We start from the raw sequence: 8,704 nt of genomic DNA on the forward strand, positions 1-8,704 counted from the left end.
GGGACCTGGCCCCACCGACCCCGACGGGGCTGCGGCCGATTCACGCCAGCCGGGGACCCGGCCTGGATTAGGTGCCAGGAGGAGTGACACCAGCCTCGGCCCCTGCGGCTCACGGATCAAGCCCCTGCTGCTTCCCGGGGAATCGGCCCTGGCAGGCTGGACTGGTAACGTCTCTCTGGCCAGAACCAGGGTTGGGATAAAACTTCCTGGCTCTGTCCGACCGCTGGAAATCAGCTGGGTCCTGGGATGAGAAGAAATGTCTGTTTGGAGCCACTTCACCGCCCGGCTGGGACCCCTGCACCCAGCGCGGAGGAGGGGCTGGTCGGGGCTTTCCCTCCCCTTCCCCTCGCCCCCAGGCTGCTGGAGGGGCCCGGCAGGGGGAGGGGGAGCCCGTCGGGGGGCTGGGTAGCCAGGGGGTCAGCGATCACCTCAGGGCACCGTGTTGGGGCATTTGTAGGGGCGCTCCCCGGGGTGGATCCTCTGGTGCCGGGTGAGCCCCGAGACCTGGCCAAAGCTGTTCCGGCAGACGGGGCACTGGAAGGGGCGCTCGGCCGTGTGGGTGCGCTGCTGGCTGATCAGGGTGGAGCTGGCCCCAAAGGCCCTCCCGCATACAGGGCATTAATAGGGGCGCTCACCCGTGTGGGTCCGGCGGTGCTTGACCAGCTGGGAGCTGTGGCTGAAGCCCTTCGCGCATTCGGGGCAGCGGTAGGAGCATTCGCCTGTGTGGATGTGCTGGGGGGTGACGAGGTGGGAGCTCACCTGGAAGCCCTTCCCGCAGGCCAGGAACTTGTAGGGTTTCTCCTCCGTGGGCCGGCTCTGGTGCCGGATGAGGTTGGAGCTGTGAGCGAAGCCTTTCCCACACTCAGGGCATACGTAGGGGCGCTCCCATGTGGACGTGCCGATGCCTGGTCATGTCTGAGCCCAGGGCAAAGCCTTTCCCGCAGTCGGGGCATTTGTGGGGGCTCTCCCCCGTACGGACGGCCTGGTGTCTGATAAGCTGGGCGCTCTGACGGAAGCTCCTCCCACACTCCTGGCACCGGTACAGCCTGTCTGCGTTGTGCTGACCCTCGGGGCTCCCAGACACGTTCCCCTGGGATTGACTCAGCACCATCCCACGCGGTTCCGCTCGCTCCCGATCCTCCTTCTGGGGATCCCCCTCCTCGCTCTCGCTCGCCGGCCTGTCACCTGCAGGATTCAACGTGTTAAAGCTCCCAGCCTGCCTGGGTGGGAAGCAGAATCCAAATGGGGATCCCAGCACCACCTTCCTGAGTCTGCAGCCAGCCCACCTGGTGCCTCTGTGTGCTCAGAGCCTCCCCAGCCGCAGCAGAGGGAAACGGGCCCAGAACCGGGACAGTCGCACAGCTGCGTTTGAAATCAGCCAGGCAAAGCACTGGGTCGTCCGGCACTTACAGCCTGTTCCACGCACGGCTCTGGCACCGTCCCTGGGCTTCTCTCCAGCTGCCCCGCGGCTCCCAGCCCCCAATCGGAGCCCAGCCACCTCCCGGCTCAGCACCTTTCCTCTGACCTGGCTTGGAGTATGATTGGGAGTGGGAGCTGATGGGAAAGGCAGGAGGAGGGATCCGTGCAATGGGGAGGGGCTGATAAGAGTTGTACCCCCCCCCCCCCCGCTTTGCAGATCCGTCACACCTCTCTTCTGAACTGGGATTGAAACGTCTGTCCTGTCTGCTCCGGGTGGGAGCCGCTTTGACTCCTGTGAGCTCGAGCCACACCACACACCCCCTTTGGTTACAGTCCAAAAAGGCTCATGTAGTGCAAGGGAAGGAGGAGGATCCGGGGAACTACAGGCCAGTCAGCCTCACCTCAGTCCCTGGAAAAATCATGGAGCCGGTCCTCAAGGAATCAATTCTGAAGCACTTAGAGGACAGGAAAGTGATCAGGAACAGTCAGCATGGATTCACCAAGGGCAAGTCATGCCTGACCAACCTGATTGCCTTCTATGAGGAGATAACTGGCTCTGTGGATGAGGGGAAAGCAGTGGATGTGTTATTCCTTGACTTTAGCAAAGCTTTTGATACAGTTTCCCACAGTATTCTTGCTGGCAAGTTAACGAAGTATGGGCTGGATGAATGGACTGTAAGGTGGATAGAAAGCTGGCTAGATTGTCGGGCTCAACGGGTAGTGATCAATGGCTCCGTGTCTAGTTGGCAGCCGGTATCAAGCAGAGTGCCCCAAGGGTCGGTCCTGGGGCCGGTTTTGTTCAATATCTTCATTAATGATCTGGAGGATGGCGTGGACTGCACTCTCAGCAAGTTAGCAGATGGCACTAAACTGGGAGGAGTGGTAGATACGCTGGAGGGTAGGGACAGGATACAGAGGGACCTAGACAAATTAGAGGATTGGGCCAAAAGAAATCTGATGAGGTTCAACAAGGACAAGTGCAGAGTCCTGCACTTAGGACGGAAGAATCCCATTCACTGTTACAGACTAGGGACCGAATGGCTAGGAAGCAGTTCTGCAGAAAAGGACCTCGGGGTCACAGTGGACGAGAAGCTGGATATGAGTCGACAGTGTGCTCTTGTTGCCAAGAAGGCTAACGGCATTTTGGGCTGTATAAGTAGGGGCATTGCCAGCAGATCGAGGAACGTGATCGTTCCCCTCTATTCGACATTGGTGAGGCCTCATCTGGAGTACTGTGTCCAGTTTTGGGCCCCACACTACAAGAAGGATGTGGAAAAATTGTAAAGAGTCCAGCAGAGGGCAACAAAAATGATTAGGGGTCTGGAGCACATGACTTATGAGGAGAGGCTGAGGGAACTGGGATTGTTTAGTCTCCAGAAGAGAAGAGTGAGGGGGGATTTGATAGCTGCTTTCAACTACCTGAGGGGGGTTCCAGAAAGGATGGAGCTTGGCTGTTCTCAGTGGTGGCAGATGACAGAACAAGGAGCAATGGTCTCAAGTTGCAGTGGGGGAGGTCTAGGTTGGGTATTAGGAAACACTATTTCACTAGGAGGGTGGTGAAGCACTGGAATGGGTTACCTGGGGAGGTGGTGGAATCTCCTTCCTTAGAGGTTTTTAAGGCCCGGCTTGACAAAGCCCTGGCTGGGATATTTAGTTGGGAATTGGTCCTGCTTTGAGCAGGGGGTTGGACTAGATACCTCCTGAGGTCCCTTCCAACCCTGAGATTCTATGATTCTATGATTCCTTTCAGTTAGTCCGTGTCCCATGCCATGAGCCTCCCCCATGGGGGAGTTCTTGGTCCCCCGCGTAGGGTGAGGACTGGGGAATTCGGGGACACATCCATGCTGAATTAATCTTTATATAGCAGGGGTAGTCGTTGTACTTTGCCAAAGTCCAAATTTCTCGGTCAAGGTAGAGTCAAGGGCCAGACTCCAGAGACAATAACAACAATGAAATAAGTAAAGAGATTTCAGGGTCTGGGCAAATGTGTCTGGCGGTCCGGATTTGCCCGGCGTCCCCTGTTCTAGTGGGACTGACCAGTCAGTGACATCCTAGGTCAGTGAGAAGCAGATCTCAAGGACAGGGACGGAGTACATGAAGAACTGGGCGGACGGCAGGGACTGGAGAGACATGCGAGAAGGCAGGACAGGAAAGAAGTGACAGTTCGTGTCGCTGTAAATAAGGAAGGGGCCATGTTTTAATGCTTGGTAATAATTATCATTTTTGCATTTCTTTACAATTGTTCTGTTCGTGACGTTGTGTGTAAAGCAGCTAACCAGCGATGGTGCCTTGGGTGACGTTAAACAGACATTGCAGGTGGTCCCTGTGCCGTTCAGGGTTACAGAGTGAGGAGTGTACGAATGATCGATACCCGTACGGCTTGTTTAAAACACTGAAGATCCGATCTGGCCCCGGTCCCAGTTCGATTGGATACGCGGGGTCCCGCTGAAATCGTTGTGAATGACGGGGTACGGGACAGAGCTACACAGACCCTGCAGCCCCCCGGACGGGAGGTCAGGTCATTAGCCCAGGGACCTGATGGGACAATTGGATTTATAACTTCGGCCTGCGTGGGAAGTAACCACGAAAAGTCCGTCAGGTTATCCTGAGTCACGGATGATGTTACAGGCAGGTGACAAAACCCAGACCGAGCCTGAATTAGTTCAGCCGAAGAGGCCGATTGCTATGGCGCTGGGACTGTGCGTGTTAAGGTCTGAACTTCATAAATACGAAAACGGGGGAACAAAGTAACTTACACTAAGTTTGTCCGTATGGAAATAAATTTAATTGGTGAACATAACGATGAGGGGCTAGGCCGGGCCGCACACCTCCCCCTTTCAGGGCCTTAAAGAAAGAGACTTTGGGGGGGAAAACCAAAACAACCAGACGGGTCTCCTGGAGCAAGCTTCCCCACCCTGGCTGCCACCCCCGTCTCCTGGGATCTCACCCTGAGAAATGTCCACCCAGCCCGGGCCAGAGAGCGGGACCCCCAGGACACGGCCACCCCCAGCTCCAGCCAAAGCCCAGACAACACCTGGGCTGAACAGATCAGACGTTTGGCTCCAGCCCGTCACAGCTCCTTTCTCCTGTCCCGTCACTGCCAGCGCTGATGCACCCAGGAGACGCTCGGACAAAGGGCCTTTCCTCTCTCCGGCGGACGGGACCGGGACCGGGACCGTGGACACTAACAGGGTAAGCCTGGCTGGCTTTGTACTTCACACTGCAGAGGCTTTACCGGCTCGGCCTTTGCTGCGTCATTACGAAACGGTTCCCAGGCTGCTGGACGGTGTTTGCCCTGGCGCTGAGCGGGCAGAGGTCTCTGCACCCCAACTCCGGCCCGTGTTTAACACTGTGTAACGGTGGACAGCGGCTTGGTTATGTTAACACCTCCGGCCCATTCACGCCGTCCCCCTACGCCGGGCTGGCAGGACGGAAGAGCTGGTCAGGAATGCCGGGGGCTGCCGGGCCGTAGGAGTCCCCGATCGGCCACACCCGACGCCAGCGAGCGGGCGGCTGGCTAGAGCACCCCGGACGCCGGCTGGGGGTCAGTCCCCCGCGTGCAGCCGCTGGTGCACCAGCAGGTTGGCTCTCTGGCTGAAGCGCTTGCCGCAGCCGGGGCACTGGTGGGGGCGCTCGCCCGTGTGGGTGCGCTGGTGGGTCAGCAGGTTGGCGCGCTGGTTGAAGCTCTTGGGGCAGCGGGGGCAGCGGAAGGGGCGCTCGCCCGTGTGCAGCACCTGGTGGGTGAGCAGGTTGGAGCTGCGGTTGAAGCTCTTGCCGCACTCCAAGCAGCGGTAGGGCCGCTCGCCCACGTGGATGCGCCGGTGCCGGTTGAGGGTGGAGCTCTGGGTGAAGCGCTTGCCGCACTCGACGCAGGCGAAGGGGCGCTCGGCCGTGTGCACCCGGCGGTGGTTGACCAGCGTGGAGCGCACGCTGAAGCGCTCGCCGCAGTCCGGGCACTGGTGGGGGCGCTCGCCCGTGTGGGTGCGCCGGTGCTGCGCCACGTCCGAGTTGGTGCGAAAGCCCTTGCCGCAATCGGGGCACTTGCAGGGGCGCTCGGCAGTGTGGGTGCGCTGGTGGGCCAGGCGGTGCGAGCTGCGGCGGAAGCGCTTCCCGCACTCGGGGCAGGGGTAGGGGGCCTCGGCCGTGTGGCTGCGCTGGTGGATGATGAGCTCCGAGCTCTGGCGGAAGCGCTTGCCGCACTCGGCGCAGTGGAAGGGCTCCTCGCCCGTGTGGAGCCGGCGGTGGCTCACCAGGTCCGAGTTCTGCCGGTAGCTCTTGCCGCAGTCCGCGCACTGGTATGGCCGCTCCCCCGTGTGCACCGTCTGGTGCCGGATGAAGTGCGAGCTCTGGGTGAAGCTTTTCCCGCACTCCGGGCAGGTGTAGAGCCGCCCTGGCCGGGCCGTGGCCTCGCTCGGGTCCATTGTGTCGCCCCTGCGGGGGGCGGGTTCATCCCCACTCTCCTCCGTGGGGTTCCCCTGCTGCCCCTCGGAGGCTTTCCCCGGCTCCAGACTCCGGGAAATGTCCCCTCCAGCTCCGCCTGGCAGCGTCTCATTCGCCACCCCTGGCTGAGTCGCCTCCTCCTCGTTCCCATGTGCTGAAAGAAAGAGAGAATCCAGACACCCGTCACTCCCTGCGCTGGGCTCCTCAGGTCAGGGGAACAAACCCGAGGTGTAAAAAATCCCCTGGCAGCTGGGACTGCCCCTGGTGGGAGGAGAGGCCGGGAACTCCCAGAGGATTCAAGCTCTCATTTCTGGCTCTTGTTGGGAGGCTGATTTTGTAGGGAGCCCAATGAGGCCGCACTGCCTTCCTGAGTCTGCAGACAGGCAGCTCTGGTGCTGCTCAGAGATCCCCAGCAGCAGGAAACTGAGAAGACACTGGCCATTTTCAGGCTGTTTCCTGTGCGCTGCTGTGACACTGACAAGAGTCAGGTCGATTTCACTCTGGCAGCCTGCAGGGGCTCTGAGCACCAGCACTTGGGGCTATTCCCAGAATGGGGCAGGGTGGGCCGGGGGGAGCAGGGGGGGGTAGATTGGGTACACTAGGATCCAGAGGTGGATGGACAGATAGTGCAGGGTCAGGGACGAGACCGGACCTGTCTCCTTTGCTGCAGCGAGTGGCCGCCAGGTTCCCCACACCCCTAACTGGAGCGCTGCAGGAGTCCCCGCGGTTCAGCTTCATGCGCAGATGTCAGCGCTTTAGAAATGTACTTAGAAAACGACCCTGCAAGTCCCAGGACGTAGGCTGGGCGGGCGTGGGAGCGATCCATGAAAGTGACCGGGCACAGCCGGCCAGAGACGCTGGGTGACTAGTCAGCGTCAGCGCGACCCCCATGCGTCACCCCAGGGGAATTACCGGTGCGATGGGTGCTGAGGGGCAGCGCGGTCTGGTGGGTCAGACTCACAGAGCTTACGGCCAGAACAGACCCGGACAAAGATCCCTTTAGTAGCTGCTATTTCCCCCCTCGCAGGGACTAAAACACCACAATCAAGTCACTCCTCCGCCTTTGGAGTCCTGGGCTCTATTCCCGGCTTCACCACGCTGCTACGTCCTCTCCCTGGGCTTCTGTTTGCCCTCACACCCCTCCCCTCACTGGCCGTTCACACGGCCGGGTCCGCGGGGCAGGGACTGTCTCTCGCTAGGTGTATGTCCAGCTCCGAGCACAATGGGCTCCTGAGCTCAGTCCGGGCTAGATGCTCACGTCACACAAATCATTATTCTTCTTCATAAGGTACAACATGAAAAAAGCAAGGAACGTAATGAGGTCACAATCTGGGCTGAGGCCTGGGGAGGCCGGGAGGCCTTTGCAGTGATTATATTACTGCTCCGGGCCTCCCTCGCAGCTGTTCATCTGGAGGTCGCAAAGCACTGTGCAAAGATGGTTCACGGTGCATGATCTGCCTAACAACAGGGAAACCGAGGCACAGAAATGGGAAAGGAGGTGGCGGAGCTGGGAACCCAGGTCATAAGAGCCAACAAAGAACTGACCGTAAGGTGGTAGATATTGGTTGTTGTGGTGAGATTTCGTGTGCGCACACTCACCACCTGAGACACTGCGTGTGAGTCTGTGTCCCCACTGCCTTGCACTAGGCACGTAAACACACCTCTGTAAATGTTGTGTGTGGAGGGGGACGGCGGCCTGGGGTTTAATCTAATCTGGTGAGCTGCTTCGCCCTCAATACAGGATTAACTCCCCAGCCGCATTTACTCCCCTCATCCTGAAATCCCCTCCCCACGCGCTGGCGGCAGGGGCACCACCAAGCGAGTCACTGACGGGTGAGCGAAGGAACCGCATTTCCTAACCGCTGGCCCCAGCCTGTTTTCTTCGTGCCGGCGGCAGCATCTGCCCAGTCAGCGTCGCTGCGGCCCCTGCACAATCAGCTGCCCCGTTGTGTTGTGTGGGTCTCTCACACGGGAGTAGGGCAGAGAAAAACATTTACAAACATAAAATAGGGTTGGGGAAAAGGCAGGGGGCCGGGGCAGCCCCTGGAAGGCCTGTAAAGCCCCTTCTGTTACTGCCCAGGATGTAAAGACCCCAGGAAGCCAGCGGTGAATTTCTGAGCCGGTTTAAGCGATTCCTCACCTGTGCGGGCGTCTCTCGGGGTCTCCTCAGCGCCCCGGGGGCCCGGGACCCCCGGCTCTGCCCCTCGCTCCATCCGGGAGAGCGCGTCCGGTCCGGGGATCAGAAATCCTGCTCGGGGACGGGGACAGGCGAGATCAGGGCGTGCGACGCGGCAGGAGAATACACAGGAGTCGCATCTTACGCGGGGGTTAGGTTCTAAAGTCAGCGTGTAAGGCGAAAATCGCGTCTAGTCAAATTCCCATTGAGGGAATGGCGGGCGGAATCGCCCGTGCTACAGGTACAGTATTTAAATTGTTATTTTTCTCTTTTTTTAATTTTTATTTTATTTTTTGCCGAGCGCATATAGTTAAAATCGTGTCAGTTGAATCCGCGTATGATGCGTCTTCCCTTGTATCTGCTACAGGGAACGTCCCATGATTTTAACCCAGCCCCGGTCTGCTCCGGGGGATGTGGCCTGACCCAGGGGGCAGGACACCAGGCGGGATGGGCCTGTGGGGCTGACCGGGGGGCAGGGAGGGGGATGCCACCCCGGGGGGTACCACAGCCCCTGGGGTCTCACTGGCCCCGCTGCAGACACCGAGGGCGGTGGGGGTGCAGGATTGGGGGGCTCTGGGAGGGCAGGGGGCTGTGGGATGTTCAGATCTTAGTCACCCCCCTGCCTGCCGCTCCTGCCCCATGGCTGGATGGGGGTCTGCGCCCTTCCCC

General features: G+C 59.7%; 1 pseudogene; it reads right to left on the reverse strand.

Annotated features, from left to right (window-relative positions):
- Window positions 1–68: 68 nt before the first annotated feature.
- LOC112121871 lies at window positions 69–6,015 on the reverse strand (annotated as a pseudogene).
- Window positions 6,016–8,704: the final 2,689 nt, after the last annotated feature.

The sequence above is a fragment of the Terrapene carolina genome, unplaced genomic scaffold (genome assembly GCF_002925995.2).
Source record: "Terrapene carolina triunguis isolate 2854851 unplaced genomic scaffold, T_m_triunguis-2.0 Scaffold27928, whole genome shotgun sequence".
In the NCBI taxonomy this organism is placed as follows: Eukaryota; Metazoa; Chordata; order Testudines; family Emydidae; genus Terrapene; species Terrapene triunguis.